Source organism: Sciurus vulgaris (genome assembly GCF_902686455.1).
Source record: "Sciurus vulgaris genome assembly, chromosome: 3".
NCBI lineage: Eukaryota > Metazoa > Chordata > Mammalia > Rodentia > Sciuridae > Sciurus > Sciurus vulgaris.
This window is the reverse complement of record NC_136463.1, coordinates 57,606,136-57,626,394: the sequence shown is the minus strand read 5'-3', so window position 1 is coordinate 57,626,394 and position 20,259 is coordinate 57,606,136.

Genomic DNA, 20,259 nt, shown 5'->3' with positions numbered 1-20,259 from the left:
GTGTCCCCAAGATAAGAGCCAAAGCGCCCATGAGGGCTCGAAGGGAAGGCACCATCTAGTCAGGGCAAGGGACAGCCAGACACCTGCCTCGTGGGCAGGGTTCTGACACCAACCTCCCAGATGGCCTGAAAGGACTCCAAGAGCTGACAGACCCTCGACAGCACCCAGTGGGCTCCTGTCCTGAGGGTCTCCTAGAACCTGCTTCTCCTCTGGGGAGTTCTCACATACTGAGGAAAGCCTGGCCTCGTCACCAAGCACGCCCCAACTTTGAGCACCTGAGCAGGCCCTCGGCAGACCTGGCTGGAACACGGTACTTGAGTGAGGCTGTTCCACCTTGGTTCCCTGGCGTCTCTGTGGATCGCCACAGTAGCCAGGCAGGTCACACCGGATGGTCTTGGGTGTCTCACCAGCAAGGAAGCTGGACTCAGCGCCTCAGCCTGGGGTTCTGATCCACTCAACCTGCGTCTGTTCCTCACCCCTGCCACCCCACCAGGCTGGGCCAGCTACTGTGTCCACTGCCCTGCTGCCTCTTCCCAGCCTGGGCCACCTACTCTGTCCTCCACCCGCCTCTTAGGGCCCTGCTGCCCCCACATTGCCCAGGGCTGGCCAGCCTCCCAGTGCTTGCAGCTCATCAACTTTAAAGAACAAAATAATTTCCTTCACTAAAGCAATCCAGAGAGGGATCTGCCTGGTTTCCTCCTGAATAACGAAGCCCACAGGACGACCTGGCTGCTCACCTGGAGCTCCATTAGTTACTACGGCCCAGCCGCTGTCACAGGGTGACTCAGACACAGACTAGTTGGCGTGTCTCTGAGACATCACATGCACCCTGGTCAAGAAGAGGAATCCCAGTGCCAGAATCAAACACCATAAAAGGTCTGAAGTTAACATCAGCATGCTCTGGGGACACCATGAGCACGTTGCCCAAATTAATGTCATTCCTTGTCAGAAAGAGCAAGGTAGAAAACCACTCTGACAACACAGAGGGCTGCTCTGTACCTCTGTCTCCCTGTCTGTTCTCTCCCTATCTCCCTTTCTCCCCTTCTCTCCACCCCACCCATCTCTCCCTCTCTCTGCCCTCCCTCCCTCCTCCTCTCTGCCCCTGTCTCTCCCCCATCTCTTCCCTCTTCTCTCTCCCTCTCTCTGTCCCTCCTCCCTTCTCCTCTCTGCCCCTATCTCTCCCCACACCTGTTTCCCCTTCCTTTCTCCCTTTCTCTGCCCTCCATCCCTCCTCCTCTCTGCCCCTGTCTGTCTCTCCCCCATCTCTTCCCCCTCCTCTGTCTCTGTCTCTGTCCCTCCTCCCTCCCCACTGCAGCATGCCTGAGGCCCTGACTGTGACCCTCCTCTTTCCACAGGAGCCAGCAGGTCCCAGTGCCCCAACAGACCTAACAGGGCTTCACCCCTTGTCTTCCATGTCCTCGTGGAAACTCTCTCCCTGAAGAGAGTTCAGCCCCCAGCCTTTGTCACTCAGGAATTCCTTCTGGGCCCCAGAAAGCCCTGGCCCTTCAGTGACCCTCCAGTCCCATCCTGTGAAGGTCTGCTCCACACTCCCAGCCCTGTCTCGGCTCTGCACAGCAGGACAGGACCTGTGACCAGCACTGCATCTGGCCATGTGTCACACTGGTCTGCAGTGGCTCCTGTACTTTAAACTGAACATCCCACATCCCCAACTAGGCCACAGTCATCCGGCGCCGGATGGACTCCTGCCTCCTCGTGAGTTCAGGTATTCCCTGAGGCCTCAGCAGCAGGAGCACACACAGTGGGATCCCCCAAAGCAGAGCCCAGAGGAGGCTGCATCACCAGGGAAGTGCAGACCTGGCAAGAGGACCACAGTCGCAGTGGGGGACAATGCCAGAGCCAGTCTGTGGTCAGATCCTGGCTCCCCCGTACCCCTGAGAGCCACAGCGAGGCCAGGGTCACTGCAGCCCCTCCTCTGCAACACAGCCACCTGGCCATCCCTCTTCTGAGTCATAGGGAAGTGACCACTCAGAACCACAGCTCACAGTATGCCCTGCAGTGGCCAGCCACGGTTGGGGCAGGGTGTGTGCTGGCCAGCTCCTCTCTGTTCAGTGTGTGCCCTTGCAGGGGCTGTGGACCCACAGGTGACATGCCTGGATTCAGGGACCTCCCACCATCCTCTCAGGATTCAAGATCAGTGTAAGGCCTAGTCCCTGTTGGCTTTGCCACCACCCCAAGCACAGTGGCAGAAGGGAGGGCCAGTGCTTGCAAACACAAGGATGGTCCCTGCTCACAGGCTCCGCGCTGCGCCAGGCACTCACTGTCCCTGTACCACTCAGCGCAGGGCTGCACCATCTTCAGGTCTGGCATCACCAGTATCATGCACTTAAGTGTGAGCATCTCACCTTCTCTTCTGAAGGTGACTCTAGATTTCTCCAAGAACTGAACATCAAAGTGTGTGAAGCTCAGTGCCCAGCCCAGGAGTGGCAGGGAACATGGCCACACCCTGGAACTGCTCGGATCAGATGGTGTGCACTCAGCACTTTGGAATGAACAACTGAGGTAAGCTATCATTTGTGGGCTTCCCTGTTGCTCTTTCCCTAAAGAACACTAGTATTTCATCCACTAAAAACACCCCAATAGAGATAAAAAGAATGAGAGACAAGTCAGTCTTAGAAATTCCCTTTTCCCAAATTTCCCAAATATTTGCAGGCTTGTTCAAAATGCAGGGTTGTGGGAACCAGATGGATTTTCAGCTGAGTTCTACAAAACCTTTAAAGAAGAGCTCATTCCAAGACTCCTCAAAGTATTCCATGAAATGGAAGAGGAGGGAACCCTTCCAAACTCATTCTATGAAGCCAATATTACCCTGATACCTAAACCAGACAGAGACACATCAAGGAAAGAAAATTTCAGACCAATATCCTTAATGAATATTGATGTAAAAATTCTCAACAAAAGTTTAGAAAATCTCATACAAAAATATATTTAAAGAGTGCACCACAATCAAGTGGGTTTTATCCCAGGGATGCAAGGTTGGTTCAACATCCAGAAATCAATAAATGAAAATCACCATATCAACAGACTTAAATTCAAGAATCGCATGATTATTTCAATAGATGCAGAAAAAGTATTTGCTAAAAAACAGCATCCCTTCATGCTCAAAACACTAGAAAAAAATAGAGATAATAGGAATATTCCTTAACATTGTAAAGGCTATCTATGCTAAGTCCATGGCTAATATCATTCTAAATGGTGAAAATCTGAAAGCATTCCCCATAAAAACTGGAACAAGGCAGGGATGCCCTCTTTCACCACTTCTATTCAACGTTGTCCTTGAAACTCTAGCCAGAGCAATTAGACAGACCAAAGAAATTAAAGGATATAAATAGGAAAAGAAGAACTCAAGCTATCCCTGTTCGCTCATGACATGATTATATATTTAGAGGAACTGGGAAATTCCACCAGAAAACTTTTAGAACTCATAAGTGAATTCAGTAAAGTAACAGGATATAAGATCAATGCTTATACATCTAATGCATTTTTATATATAAGTGATGAATCCTCAGAAAGACAAGTTAGGAAAACTACCCCATTCACAATAGTCTTGAAAAAAATAAAATACTTGGGAATCAATCTAACAAAGGAGGTGAAAGACCTCTACAATGAGAACTACAGAACACCAAAGAAAGAAATTAAAGAAAACCTTAGAAGACGGAAATATCTCCCATGTTCTTGGATAGGCAGAATTAATATTGTCAAAATGGCCATACTACCAAAAGTGCTATACAGATTCAATGCAATTCCAATTAAAATCCCAATGACGTACCTCACAGAAATAGAGCAAGCAATCATGAAATTCATCCAGAAGAATAAGAATAGCTAAAGCAATCCTTAGCAGGAAGAGTGAAGCTGGGGGTATCGCAATACCAGAACTTCAACTATACTACAAACCAATAGTAACAAAAATGACATGGTATTGGCACCAAAATAGGTAAATCAATGGACAGGTAAATCAATAGAGGACACAGACACAAACCCAAATAAATACAGTTTTCTCATACTACACAAAGGTGCCAAAAATATGCAATGGAGAAAAGATAGCCTCTTCAACAAATGGTGCTGGGAAAACTGGAAATCCACTTGCAGCAGAATGAAACTAAACCCCTATCTCTCACCCTGCACAAAACTCAACTCAAAATGAATCAAGGACCTTGGAATCAGACCAGAGACCCTGCACCTTATAGAAGAAAAAGTAGTTCCAAATCTTCAACATGTCGACTTAGGATCAGACTTCCTTAACAAGACTCCCATAGCACAAGAAATAAAAGCAAGAATCAATAACTGGGATAGTTTCAAACTAAAAATTTTTCTCTCAGCAAAGGAAACTATCAGCAATGTGAAGAGAGAGCCTACAGAGTGGGAGAATATTTTTGCCACTCATACTTCAGATAGAGCACTAATTTCCAGAATCTATAAGAACTCAAAAAACTCTACACCAAGTATACAAATAACCCAATCAACAAATGAGCTAAGGAAATGAACAGACATTTCACAGAAGATCTACAAGCAATCAACAGATATTTGAAAATATCTCTAGTAATAAGAGAAATGCAAATCAAAATTACCCTAAGATTCCATCTCACCCCAATTAGAATGGCGATTATCAAGAACACAAGCAACAATAGGTGTTGGCGAGGATGTGGGGAAAAAGGTACACTCATACATTGCTGGTGGGGTTGCAAATTAGTGCAGCCACTCTGGAAAGCAGTATGGAGATTCCTCAGAAAGCTTGGAATGGAACCACCATTTGACCCAGCTATCCCACTCCTTGGCCTATACCCAAAGGACTTAAAATCAGCATACTACAGAGATACAGCCACATCAATGTTCATTGCTGCTTAATTCACCATAGCCAGATTGTGGAACCAACCTAGATGTCCTTCAATTGATGAATGGATAAAGAAACTGTGGCATATATATACAATGGAATATTACTCCGCCATGAAGAATAATAAAATTATGGCATTTGCAGGCAAATGGATGAAATTGGAGAATATCATGCTAAGTGAGATAAGCCAATCTCAAAAAACTAAAGGACGAATGATCTCACTGATAAGCAGATGAGGGCATATAATGGGGGGTGGGAAGGGTTAGTGTTAGGGTTCGGATTAGGTTTAGGGTTAGGGTTAAGGAGGGTGGTAAGAATGGAGGAAGGAAGGACTGTACAGAGGGAAAAGAGGGGTGGGAGGGGTGGGGGGAAGGAAAAAAATAACAGAATGAATCAAACAACATTGCCTTATGTAAATTTATGATTACACAAATGGTATGCCTTGACTCCATGTACAAATAGAGAAACAACATGTATCCCATTTGTTTACAATAAAAAAAAAGAAAAAAAAGAATACAAGCAACAATAGTGTTGGAGAGGATGTGGGGAAAAAGGTACACTCATACATTGCTGGTGGGGCTGCAAATTAGTGCAGTCACTCTGGAAAGCAGTGTGGAGATTCCTTAGAAAACTTGGAATGGAACCACCATTTGACCCAGCTATCCCACTCCTTGGCCTATACCCAAAGGACTTAAAATCAGCATAATACAGTGATGCAGTCACATTAATGTTCATAGCTACTCAATTCACAATAGCCAGATTGTGGAACCAACCTAGATGCCCTTCAATTGATGAATGGATAAAGAAACTGTGGTATATATATACAATGGAATATTACTCAGCCATAAAGAAGAATAAAATTATGGCATTTGCAGGCAAATGGATGAAATTGGAGAATATCATGCTACGTGAGATAAACCATCTCAAAAAAACAAGGACAAATGATCTCACTAATAAGCAGATGATGATACATAATGGGGGGTGGGAGGGAGGAAATAATGGAGGAAGGAGGGACTGTATAGAGGGAAAAGAGGGGTTGGAGGGGTGGGGGGAAGGAAAAATAACAGAATGAATCAAACACCTTATGTAAATGTATGATTACTCAAATGGTATTCCTCTACTTTATGTACAAACAGAAACAAGATTTATCCCATTTGTTTATAATTTAAAAAAAAAAAATCAGAGCTGTGGAGGAGGCCCAGCCTTGTGGATCACTGAGCTGTGGTCTCCAAGTCCCATTGGCCAGCTTCATCTGAGATCTGTGTCCACTGTTCAAAGTCCAAGATATTCCCAGCGTCAAGTATGAATGCTGTAAAAACCCCTTTGTGACTTTCCTCCTGCCCGAGAAGGGAAATCACTTTTCTACTCAAATATTAAAATACAGCTTGGTAACAAATAGAGTTTTCACACTGAGCTCTCTGCTGCCACCAGTCACAGACCACTCAGACCAGCAGAACCCCTAAAAGTCAGCACTGCCCAGACAGAGGCACACGTTCTCTTCCTAGACATTAGCCTGCACCTATTGACGTTTCCAGAGAGTTTGGAGATGGAAGGAGAACTGCTGTCTGAAGAGTAGCAAGGACCACGGGACTCTGCTGACTTTCCCAGCCCACCAGGGAAAATACCCTGCACTAGAGCTTGTGCCTGGGCCTTACCCACAGAGTGGCTCTCAGCTGGGGCCTACAACTCTGGGGATAGCTGGCCCGTGAGTCCTACAGCTCTGCCTGGAACCCTCCTGGGGCACTTTGGCCAGCCCCATGCTCCCTATCTGCTCCACTCCCCTTCCTTTTTCTCTAAATTTCAGGAAGCCCTCCTCACTGGTCCACCTCTGGTCCCAATCTATCAGTAATCTGAGGGATCCTCTTGAGATGAAAGCCAGATATCACCATCCCTTCTCAGACTCTGAAGCCCCCTTCCCTCCAGCAAAACCAACATCCTTGCCATGGCACAGGGACCAGTCAGGGTGACATGCCCACCCTCCAGCCCCAGTAGCCTCATGTGCCCATGGGAATTTCCTCACCTGAAGGCTCCCACCCACCCCACACTCTCTCTAGCACCTCCCTGGACTTCTGACTCACTCAGACAACCTTCCTGGGAACACCAGCCCTCCCCTGAGTTCCTGCCACAACAGTGCATCCCAGGCCCAGCCCCAGGCCTCCCCTCTCTGACTGTGGAAATCTCTCATGTGCTGTGCTCAGGCACCTTCTCAGGCTGGAGGATGGGGAGCTCAGCTTTGGTGGCCAGCCTACTCCAGCACCCAAAAGAGCACAGGGCACACAGTAGGTTCCCAATGAAGAGCAGAAGCAGTAATACTAGCTGTGAGGCTTTTCAAGAGAATCAAGGCATGACCCTCACACATTTCAACCTGAGCCAACTCTCTCTGCAGGGGAGCCCTACTCCAGGAGCAGGAGGCAGGAAGGTTGCCCCAGCGGGCAAGAGAAACCCAGCTCCCACAGCCAGGGCCTGCAGAGTCCCAACTGAGCCCTGCAATGGCCTCAGGGTGGGCAGCACTATGGGATGACAATCTTGGAAAAGACTGTCCAAGAGCCTAGGAAAGGAGCTGGTCCCAACCTGGGTGAGAAGGCAGGGGTTAGCAGAGACAGGAAGCAAGAAGAGCTGGTGAGAGGGAGGCAAGCGGGTGCTGCACAAAAGAAAATCAGGTGACTGGCCTCTGCTGCACAGAGAAGGACTAGCAGAGAAGCTCCTGAACCTAGTTCCAGTCAGACTTCACCAGTCTCAGCTCCCAACAGGTCCCCAAGAACGAGACCTGACATCATGCTTAGCTCTGGTGTCTACCTCCATACCTGGTCTCCCTCCATCCCTGATCCCCCCTTTCCTGATCTCATTCCATTCCTGATCTCCTCCATCCCTGATTCCCCATGCCTTATGCCTTCCTTACCCATCTTCCTTCATACCTGGTCTGGCTCCTCACTGCTCACCCCCTAGTGGAACCTAGTCTCACTGGCATGCCTCAGCAAGAGCCCTGCTCGGTAGCTCAGTCAGGGTCCCCTCACCTAATCTCTCCTGAGCCTTCCTTGCTCTTCCTTGGTTTCTGCCCCATCCTGTTTCCCACCTGCCTGGCTCTGCACTGTCCTGGCAGTGCTTGCACTGAACCCACCCTCTCCCTCAGCAGGCTCTGCTGGGCTAGCATCTTGAGTTATTTCTGCACAATTTTAACAGGTGTCACAAAAACTGACTCCAACAGAACCCAATATATGTACTTTTTCATTAAAAGCAGTCGAAAATACTTTGGCTATAAGCATGCATCTAGGCAAGGACACAGGAAGCTGTGTGCCCTCTGTGACTCTTCCAAGGCCTGTGGGCATCACAGAGGAAGTCTCATCACGATGCTGCTTACGGTTCAGTCATAGTCTCAACACCACCTTGTTTTCTAAAGTCTCACTCATGCTTTCCACTGTTAAGACCACTCTCCTCTCTCCCCACAGAGATTAGGCATAAATCACTAAGCACACAATCACATGCACACCACAGATCATGCACATGTGTGAACTCTCTTACACATGGAACGTGGGACCTCGAACCTGATTCCCTCAGTCACTGCTGGGCAGGTGCATGTTCTCCTCTAGCTGGGCCAGCTCACTGAAGAACCGCTCCTGCTTGGCCTCTCCATAGGAAGCCACCAGGGACTATTACCTGCAGGGCCAAGGGACTGTGTTGCATCAGGGTGCAGACGACCCAGTGGGCTGACAGGCCAAGGCCCTCTTGCACATCCCTGAGCAGGTGCAAGAAGATGTGAGAGATGCTACCTCCACTTATTTTACCTTTCTTTTTAGACTGTGTTTTGGGTAAGAAATTGTGAAGAAGAGCATGTGTGTGATTTGTGAACAGAGCAAGGTAGGAGGTGCAAGCTCGGGTGTGCTCAGTCCTCTCGGGCTGGGACAGGCTCCACTGCAACAGCTGACCATCTTCAGAGCCAGGGAGCAGCCGTGGCACCACCTGTGGCACTCTAGGGGAGCCTGCGTGTGTGGGCTGGAGGACACTCAGAGAACAAGCACCGCTGCACAACCAGGAGGTTGGTGTGACTTTACTGAAGTGCACGGGCGAGCTCCTTGCTCCTCATGTACATGCAACTCATGCACAGTAGGTTCTTAATAAAGATGGTGCCACTGGAGTGAGGCAGGTGACCGCCTCAGCTTATAAAATAGAGGGCCTGGCTGTCCTCCGGGGTCAGACCAACAGTTAGGAGCTCCTATAACTGGCTCTAACCTGACGTGACAACTGAAGGTGCTGAGCCAGGTGAGTCCACTGGCACACAGCACACAGAGCCTGCTCTCCTGTCGGGCCGTGGTTTCTGATTGAATGTGAGACTGAACAAAGCCTTTAAACACATAGTTCAGAAAAAAAAGCCTGCGTTCCAGAAAGATTGGTTCGACATATGGAAATCAATAAACATAATATATCACAAGAAATTTACTTAAAGACAAGAATCATATGATTATCTCAATACACACAGAGAAAGCATTTGATAATATACAGCACCCCTTCATGTTCAAAACACTAGAAAAACTAGGGATAGTAGGAACATACCTCAACAAAACACTAGAAAAACTGGGGATAGTAGGAACATACCTCAACAAAGTAAAGCAATCTATGCTAAGCCCAAGGCCAACAAATGAAATTAAATTAAACCCCATTTCCCACTCTGCACAAAAATCAACTCAAAGTGGAGCATAGACTTAGGAATTAGAACAGAGACCCTATGCCCAATATAAGAAAAAGCAGACCCAAATATTCATCATGTAGGCTTAGAACCTGACTTTTTAAAGCAAGATTCCTAAAGTTCAAGAAGTCACATCAAGAATCCACAAATGGGAGGGATTCAAACTAAAAAACTGCTTCTTGACAAAGGAAACAATCAAGAATGTGGAAGAAAGAGCCTACAGGTTGGGAAGAGAAATCTTTACCACATGCACCTCAGATAGAGCACTCATCTCCAGGATATAAAAACACAAAACAACTTAACACCAGAAAACCAAATAACCCAATCAATAAATGGGTTAGGAACTGAAGAGACACTTCACAGAAAAAAATGTAATCAATCAACAAGTGTGTAACAAAATGTTCAGCATCTCTAGCAATTAGAGAAATGCAAATCAAAACTACTCTAAGATCATCTCAAACCCACCGGAATGGCAATTATCACGAATACAAGCAATAATAAGTGTTTACAAGGATGTGGGGGAAAAGGTACACTCATACAATGCTGGTGAGACTGCAAATTGGTGCAATCACTATTGAAAGCAGTATGGAGATTCCTCAGAAAACTCTGAATGGATCCAACATTTTGACCCAGCTATCCCACTCCTTGGTTTATATCAAAGGACTTAAATCAGCATACTATGCTGGGGTCCAGCCCTAGCAGGAGTCCATGGGTTCCACACTGGTAAAGGGGCGTGGGGAGACAGCGTCAGCGATGGATGGAGAATGAAAGACACAGACTCTAGTTCTGGTGCAATCAATCCCACTTTATTCTGGGGAAGTCTGGGTTATATACACTTTTCTTCAGGCTATGATGACAGGCTTATGATTAATAAAATCAAAGAAGTTTCCAAGGCATAGGCAGAAATTGTTTTTACCGAAAGATTGTGAGAAATCAGTAACCGTACAGATTACAATTATTTTAAGAATATTTAACTAAGTCAATGAGCTAATACAAGGTTTATTTCCTTAATATCTAAACTCTATGTGACCTAAGACTATATTATTCTTGCGGTTAAAGTGATAGACAAATAATCTCACATGACCATTTCTACTAGGTCCATCTGATTAATATCTAAATTGCTAAGTTACAGGAGAGCTACAGTCCCAATGGTTCCCATGGCTAAGTTTTTATACTAAATAGATTACATTGTCTTATGGTAGCTCTTTTTCTCAGAACAGGACATTGTGTACCAATGTTTATTATAGGAGTGACCTATTTTTTGTAGGAAGGAAGGAATGTTGTGAAGCCTTATTCTTTTACCTTACCACCACACATAAACAAAACCATCATCTGGATTAAACCACCCTGTAAGAGACAGGGGGAGATCTATATCATACCTTCTCTAAGGGCTTGCCTTTAGCGGGGTAGCAGGGCTTGCCATAGATAAAATAAGCTAGTCCGTATCTAGTAGCTACTGTGGGAGGTGCTTTTTGCATACTCATGGTTGGAAGACAGACGGTTCTGTGGCCAAATTTATGTACTGCATTACATGTTCATAACAAGCACCCCAGGAAGAAGACACATCACACAGTGGTAACAGATTTTTTACTACTTGTGGCTGAGAAGGAGTTATAGTCCCTAATGTTTATTAATATTCTTGGAAATTCTGTAGTATTCCCTTCACCCTCAGTGATTACTACCAAGGAATAGTATGAGTAGTATAATATTAGAAACATAATGCAGATAAAGGACCAGAGCCCGGAGGCAAGCATCTGGCATCTCCCAGGATGATGAGTCCTTGCAACATCATTCCTCCAGTGGATCCTTGTCAAGCACTGGTTGGGTTGCCAGGCGCCCCCCCGCAATACTTACAGTGATGAAGCCCACATCGATGTAACAGCAGCTAAATTCACATAGATAAACTATGGAGCCCCAACCTAGATGCCCTTCAGCAGACGAATGGATCAAGAAATGTGGTACATATACCTAATGAAATATTACTCAGCCTTAAGGAAGAATGAAATTATGACATTTGCAGGTAAATGCATGGAACTAGAAAATATTAGTGAAATAAGCAATCCCCCCAAAAATGGGAATTTTCACAGGTGACAATCTGGACCAATGACTGCCAAGAATGTTCACAGTCTGACGAGCAGACCAATGGCTGGCTAGGATGTTCGCAGACTGACGATCTGGGTTGTAAAATGATGTGTGTGTTGTGGAGGGCAGAATATTGGCAACAACTGATGCCAACAGATTTGACAACGAAAAGATTTTGATGATTTGGGCTTCATCAAAATAAAACCTGTTCTTCAAAATACACTTTGAATGAAAAAGACAAACCACAAGCTGGGAGGAAATTACTGTAACGAATTTATCTGATAAAGGTCTTGCATGGAGAAAATATGAAGAACTCTTAAAACTCATTAAAAAGAAAAAATATAGTCCTGTAAAGTAACACTTCACCAAAGAAGATAAACAGATGGCTAATAAACAGTCAAAACGCTTGACATCATTATTCATTGGGGAAATACAAATTTAAACCATAAGAGTCACCACTACACACATACTAGAAATGGCTAATATTAAACACTGATTGTGCAGTGTTGAAGAAGAGGTGAAGGAACTGGACGTGCACACGGCTGGTGGAGCTGTAAAGTGGTAGAATCACCTTCTTAAAAAGGTAAACACACCTGTCATATCCAGCCATTCTTTTCCAAAAGGAGATGTTACATAGCAATAGAAGAAATTTTATATCAATGTTATTGACCATTTTATTTATAAAAGACCAAAACTGGAAAAAATTCAAATGTCCATTGTGATATATACATATAATGAAATGCTACTCAGGAATAAAAAGAGATGAACTATTATTGATAAAGTGATATAATTTTAAATTATGCTGAAAAGAGAAGCTAGAGAAAACAGAATATATTATTCCATACACAGAAAACTTTAGGAACACAAAGCAGTCTGTTAAGATAGATATTTTGCTTGTGGGTAGGGTGGAAATGTGGGGGGCAAGATGGTAGGGTGACCAAGGACAGACGTTGGAATTACCTAAAGAATTAGAAGACTTTTGGAGGTAAAGGATAGATTCATTATCTTGATTATGATGATGGTTTCATAATTTCATGTTAAAATTTATCAAACTGCATACCTTAAATACACATAATTTATTGCATGTCAATTTTACCTCAAAATTAAGAAATATATTCATCTTTTCTCACTTTCTAAGATAAAAGCAGTATTCTATAAATATTTTTCTCCACTTCGTTTTTTTTCCTCAAATATATTCTGGAAACCATATATTAGCAGTATTTAAAATTATTTTCTCTCTTCTTCATAGTATTCTTTGTTTTATTAAACAAATCCTCTTAATGAACAGTTGGTTGTTTCAGTGATTTGTGATTTGTGACTGTCTTTTGTTATTATAATTCATGTTTGAATAACATAAATTTTGTAGATACAAATTTTAAACATTTGTTGTATTTCCAGTATCTTTAGAAGGACTGGGAGGATACAGCTCAGTAGGAGAGCACTTGCCTATGGTGAGGTCCTGAGTTCCCTCTCCAGCACTGAAAATCAATAAATAAATACATAAATAAATAAATAAATAAATAAAGTGGGATTGCTGAGTCATTAGGTAAATACATAAGCAGTTTTAGGACATGTTGCCAAATTTCATTCATATACTTATCGCAGTGTCTGAGAGTGCAGTATTCCTCCACATTCTCTCACCTACTGAGTATGTTGTCAAATGTTTGGATCTTGCCAGCATAAGTGAGAAATGGTAACTTAGTGTGGTTAATTTGTATTTTGCTCATTATGAACTAAGCAGAGCATGTTTCCATATTTTATAGCTATATTTGCATCTCTTTTCCTGAGATCTGTTTATTTCTTCAGCCCATTTTTGTATAGGTTTGCTGGCTATTTTCTTTATAATGCTTTTTATATTTCAGGAACATGATTACTTGGAGAGTAGTATGTTGCAAATATTTTTTCTCAGGTTGTCATTGTCAAAATGCATGGGGGGAGCGGGGAGGTTAAACACAGCCAGGCAAGTTGTTTTGTTTGTTTTTAAGTAATCACCTTTACACCTTTTTGCTTCTGGATTTTAAGATATAATCAGGAAGGTTTGACCACTCATAATGCATAGAAAAAGTCAACCAATGTTTTCTAGTACTCGCTTATTTTCTATTTTTACATTCAGGTTTCTTATCCATTTGTAGTTTATCCTTGTGAATAATTAGAGAAAAAGCCAACTTTATAATTTTCCATGTGATTATATGCAAATACTACTTATTAAAAAGTCTGTTTTCCCCCAACTGAATTTTATTGTATCCCAAATGTCCAGTGTAGTTGGGTCTGTTTCTGGATTTTCTGTTCTGTCCCACAATCTGTATGTATTCTTGGGCTTGGATGATAGTACATGTTTTCATTATACAGTTTGCCTTCCCCTCCCTTCATGCTTCATTGCCCTTATTTTTCATTGCTTTCCTGCCTATTCTTATTTGACTGTTCTTTTGAATTGACTATATTCAACTTGACATATTTTTAAAAATCGGAAATTCAGTCTCACAGTGTTGTAGAGAGTGGCCCACTCAGTCAAAATGTGCCCACTGGACATATTTCTTTTCTGTGGTACTGGAGTTGTACCTGGGCCATTGAATATGCTAGGCAAGTGGTCCATCACTGAACCACACTCCCAGATCTTTTTTTTTTTTTTTTTTTTTTAGTCAGGGTCTCACTAAGTTGCCCAGGCTGGCCTCAAACTGCTATCCTCCTGCCTCAGCCTCATGAGTAGCTGGGATTACAAGCATGTACCATCACACCTGGCTGGACACATTTCATGATGCTGCACATCACATGCCCTTAGAAACAGGAAACCTTTCCCTTTTCCTTGCCTTCTCTGAGCAGAAGCTGGATTAGTAGTTTCAGGGTTCCCAACAGTTTCAAGAGGCTCTCTTTTGAGATGGTGTGTTTGTCACATATGAGCTGGTCTCTTCCCTGGTGTCACTGGGTGGGCTCTGAGTTCTCTTTCTTCTTGAGCTCCAGGCTGCTATGTCCAGGAATGCTCAGGGAAGATTCCTATGAGGGGACATCTTGCTCACACACATGCAGAGTCAGAGTCTAACTCCTCTCAGACTCACTCCCACACCATAATGGTACTTTGGTGGACTTTGTGGGAGCAAGAAAGAGTGGTGAGAAGATTCTGGAAGATTCCGGCTTCTGAAAAGCCTGGGGTAGTCAGCGTCCCTGGAAAAGGAATGGTTACATGATGACGGTGCCTGGGTTTCTTCCCTGTGGGCTGACCAGAAAGGGGAAGTGTGGTCAGGCTGGTGCTTACTGACTCAGGGGTGGGTTAGAGCCTCTCACCAGCTGCATCTGAGCACAGCACTCAAGCCAGCACTGTCTCCTCAGCTGCTCACATCTGGACCCCCTGGCAGTTCAGGTAAGCACCATTGCTTTCCCAGGGGCAATTCCCTGCTTTCTCCACCACAGGTATCTGCCAGTGTTGGCATCTGGGTCTGTATCTATGTGAGCAAATGAACAAGCATTGGGTCTGGGGATTGGACCTATGGCCTTGGTACAACCACTGGGTGGGATTGGAGAAACACCCTCCTTGAAACATCTGCTCTGCTTTGTCACTGGTTGGGTGACCTAAGGCATCACTTCACAACTCTGGGCTTCTGTATGTGTGCCTGGGAGGATGAACCCTACCTCTTAGGTTGAAATGAGAATGATTGGGAGATAGATGTGTAAGCTATAAGGGGGTTATTATCTTTCCTGGATACTGATGGTGAGATCTGGTATGTGCTCCTATAAGAGCACCTTCATGGTACTGGGCTAGAGTTGGGTGAGGGTCAAGGCATCAACTAGGTGAACTTTAGGGTACATTTCGAGATTCTCAGATGAAAGAACTGGAACACCACCAGTTTGGCTATCTTTGTCTCTGCATTTCTGGTGTTTAGGGATTTATAAGGCTCTCTGCCTTCCAGAGGCCTCAGAATCATGGTGTCCTGGGTGGGATGAGATCTTGACTCACCTCTGTGATTTTGCCTTCTGGAAACTTAATTGGGAGGAGACCTGGGGTCAGCTTTTCCATTTCTAGTTTCAGTGCTTCATGCCCTTTTTCCTAAAGCCACTCTCTTCCCTGGCCCCTTGCATATGTGCACCTCTGAAGGAGCACTCAAAGTGGTGGAGTGGTGAACACCTGTAGTCACACCACTTAGGAGCTGAGTCAGGAGGATCCTTTGAGTCCAGGAGTTTGGACTGAATCTAGTGGTGACATAGTTGAGACCCTTTCTTAAAAAAAAAAGAAAGAAAAAGAAAAAGAAGAAATGTAATCCCAGCAACTTAGGAGGCTGAGGCAGAAGGATCACAAGTTCAAAACCAGCCTGGGCAACTTATTGAGACCCTAACTCTATAAAGCAAAAAGAGATAGGGGTGTAATTCAGTGGAAGAGTGTCCCCGGGTTCAATCCCTGATACTAAACATACATACACACACACACACACACACACACACACACACACACACACACTGTAAGTGGGCATTGCTGAGCCCGTAGAACACAAGACTGGAATCTTTTTCATTTTTAGGATCTTTTTCTTTCCCTATGAAAATTTGAACATTGCAAGAAATAAGGAAAACAATGACCCCAAATTCTACCACCTAGAACCACTCTGATGAGTTAGTGTGCTGCCTTCTAGTTGTTTTTTCTCATAGGTACAGATAATTTTGAGATTTACTTGTATTTTGTCTCAATGTGTGCTCAGTCAAGAAGTAGAAGGACAAATGATAGTGCTGTCACAGTGGCACATGTGTGCCCGGTGCCCTCCAATGGTCTGACTGCGAGAGAGCCAACAAGTGGTAAGATTGAGTTTTCTTCCACACTCTTAGAACCAACTAAACAAGTAAAGTAAGCAACAGCAAAAGGTAATTTCATTAGGCCCCAGGAAAGACTTCCAAGTAGAAGAAATCCTAGGATAAACTGAAGTTGAGCAATCTCCAACTCTAGAAGGCTCTGCTAAGGGCAAACACATCACACAGAACATCTCAGAAACTTTAGAAAATCAGCCTATTTGGAAGCAGGGAACCAGAAGCTTTTAAATTAAGTGATACCCACAGCTGGGCATCACTAATTGAAATCCCAGGGACTCAAGAGACTGAAGGAGTAGATTGCAAATTTGAGGCCATCCTCAGCAACTTAGTGAGATTCTGTTTCAAAATAAAAGATAAAAAGGGTTGGGGGTTGTGTGTCAGTGGCAGAGTATCCCTGGGTTCAGCCCCTATGCACCTCAAAACCAACCAAAAAAAAAATCTCCTAATAATTTGTTCATGATTTTCTTGTTAACTATCGTTTTATTACTTCATCCTATCCCATCAAGTAATTCTCTAACTTACTTCCAGCCCTCACTATTGATTTCTGGGTAGTTCCCTGTTTATCTATACTTAGGTAAACATATTTATGCATTTAGGATTTACTTTTTTCTGATTGCTTTTTAGACTAGATTTTTAGAAATATTGAATTAAAGGACATGATTAATTTCAAATGTATTGCCATTTGTTTAAAAAAAATTTAATCCATTGGCCAGTGAGGATCAATTTTATCACAACTTTGTCAGATTAGGATTTTATTGTTAGTTTTCTTTTTATCTTTTTTTTTTTCTAACAAATAGAAAAAGTAGTTTCTAGTTGTGGGCAGACAAATATACCTGACAAGCAATCAATTATGATGGGTAATCCCATGTACAGAATCAAGTCCTATAATGAAATAAATCAGACTCAAGGTTTATCTGAGAACTGTCATAGTGATAAGCTATCACATTGAGAGAAGTACATGCAACAGCATGACTCAGCTCAGCCAATGACCTGTCCTGTTTACCAGTTTACTCTGGCCTTCTCAGTTCTGTAAGCTTTAAATTCAGATCCAATATTTTTCTATGGAAAAATTAGCATGATGTCAGTATTACAGCGTGATACAAAACATGGAATGCAGAATAAGGATATTATTAAAGTACACACCACTCAGATGAAGTACTGTAAACCTGTTGCTACACTACTTACTTCAGTATACAGGAATATGAGCTTATTCACAACATTTTATATCACAAAACAATTTTATAATCCTATATTATAAAATGATGTTTATAAATTAAAAGCACCTCTGTTGTTCTATTAGGTTTCACAAGATATCACAAGTTAGTTTCTTAAAAAATATGCGTTGGGTGGTGCACACCTATAATCCCAGCAGCTCGGGAGTCTGAGGCAAGCAGATCAAGTGTTCAAAGTCAGCCCCAGCAACTTAGCGAGACCATGTCTCAAATAAAAAATTTAAAAAGTGCTGGAGTTGTGGCTCAGTGGTTAAGTGCCCCTGGGTTCAATCCCCGGTACAAAAAAAAAAAACAAACCTGGGGATGTAGGCCAGTGGTAAACTGCTTGCCTAGCTTGCACACGGCCCTCAGTTCAAACCCCAGCACCATAAACACACAAAAAACCATCACAAAATTCACAAGTAAAACATCACCCACACAATGACACAATACCACAGGCCAGTCTGGACAATTTAGCAAGACCCTGAAAAAACAAAGACCTGGGGATGTAGCTCAGAGGTAGGACAATTCTGGGCTCAATCCTGGGTACAATGACAACAAAAATAAAAACTAAAACTAAAAACCAACCCAGTAGACAATGCTTGCTCACCATGTACCTCCTCCTCTGAAACCTTCCATATTCTGCATCCCTTCCCTTTCCCCAGAAGCCCAAGCCCTTTATCCCTCTATTAAACTCAATATAGAGTCAGTCATCTTGTCCTGACTTGAATCTCATACTCCTGTGCATATTAGACTCATAATAAAAATTGTATGGTCTTTAAAAGAAAACATCAAGAATCACAACAGCTGAACTCCATGACCCATTTAGGACCACATCCATAAGACCAGTAGCTTTTCCTTCAGTTGCAAGAATTTCAGGCTTCTAAGCTGTGTGTGATTTCAACAATGCCGCCAGTAGTTACATGGTGGCTAGACTTTCTGGCAGAATTAACAGAGTCAAACTCAGGTGTTCACATCATCTTAATGCTAGATGATTTTAACTGAGGCCCAACTGTCATTAATGATCCAGGGACAAGGTTTACAGATTAGAGTCCCCAGACATACAAAAATGTGCAGGTACATGTGTATATATTTTTGTGGAACAAGTGTTAATAGCATTATTATATTCTTACATGGTTCTCAACCTAATTTCTCCTTACTTCCTAAAATGGTTAGGATACATTTTTTCTTGCTGTATGTGACAATGGTTTAGATTTCTTTTTTCTCATTAAATCATTCAACCACATTTTCATGTAGTTCCATCTCTTTTTATTTCCCGATTATTTTTACTAGTATCTCAAGGGACCTCCACTTTGTACCTGAGTGTTTCGAGTCTGGAATGCAGTCAAGGAGGTGGATTAGTCATTTGCAGTTATGAAGCAAAAGCCATGAGTACATAAAGGTTCATGTGAAGAAGAGCACAGTGGGAAGAGAGAAGCAACCTGTGGCACTGACGATGTCATGAAGCCACCCCACCAGCCCTGGACTGCCAACCTTTGGACTTGTTATTTGTGAATAAGGAACCCTTATTTCCTTAAGCTACTATGTTTAATTTCTATTATATGCAAACAAACACAATTCCTAAAGGATTAATCTGCATGTATTATAACATACATATTATATGCATGTGTGCACATACAAATATCTGTTTTTAAAGTTAATCATGATAATCCCATGAGGCTGTCCCTACCTTATTTGCTTCTACATCTTTCTACCCCATTTAGTAAATGGCACCACTGCCCAACCAGCTGCTCAGAGTTTAGGCTGGAAGTTTTGAAAGACAATGGACATTTGAGTTCCCATGCCTGGAGTACAGGTACCACTGGAACAGTTCCAAGGGATGAGGCTGAAAGAATAGACAGGGGCAAGACCCCAAAGAGCACTATCATCTATACTAGGTTGCTTAGATCTATTCTGAGGAGGAGACTTTTAAAAAAAAATTGACAGGGGAAAAGCATAAGATTTTTTTTTCAATTCATTTACTTTTAATGAAGTTTTTTTTATTGTAAACAAACAGGATACATGTTGTTCTCTATTTGTACATGGAGTCAAGGCATACCATTTGTGAAATCATAAATTTACATAGGGTAATGTTGTTTGATTCATTCTGTTATTTTTTTCCCTTCCCCCCCCCCCTCCCACCTGTCTTTTCCCTCTATACAGTCCTTCTGATTTTCATGTTAGGATTATCTCTATAACATAAGGGAAGGCAATAAGGACTGGAGCAAGTCTCAATCTAGAGAGTCTGTTGAGAGGTTATTGTAACTGTCTGCAGGAGAAATAAACTAAGGTAGTAAAACGGGGGAGCAAGACTGGATTTGTGAAGTTCTTGCAAAGAATATTTGGAAAAACTTACCCACTAGACAAGGGGGATGAAGAACTGTCATTTCTATGGAGGATTTTCTATGGTTGGTGATAGTGCCCTTACTGAGATGAGGAATATAGGGAAAGAAATTTGGGGTGGGTAGAAAAGATAATTGCTTTATATATTTCATAAATTTTCATAGCTGCTCTAAGAGAGAACTGCTTGACCTCTGAAAAGTGTTATGAAGAAGAAGCAGAATGTGAATTCAATTTAAAAGACTTCTCTCACTGAAAGGCACACTTATAGAATAAGTGGTCATAATAAGAAAATTCACCCAAGTTCA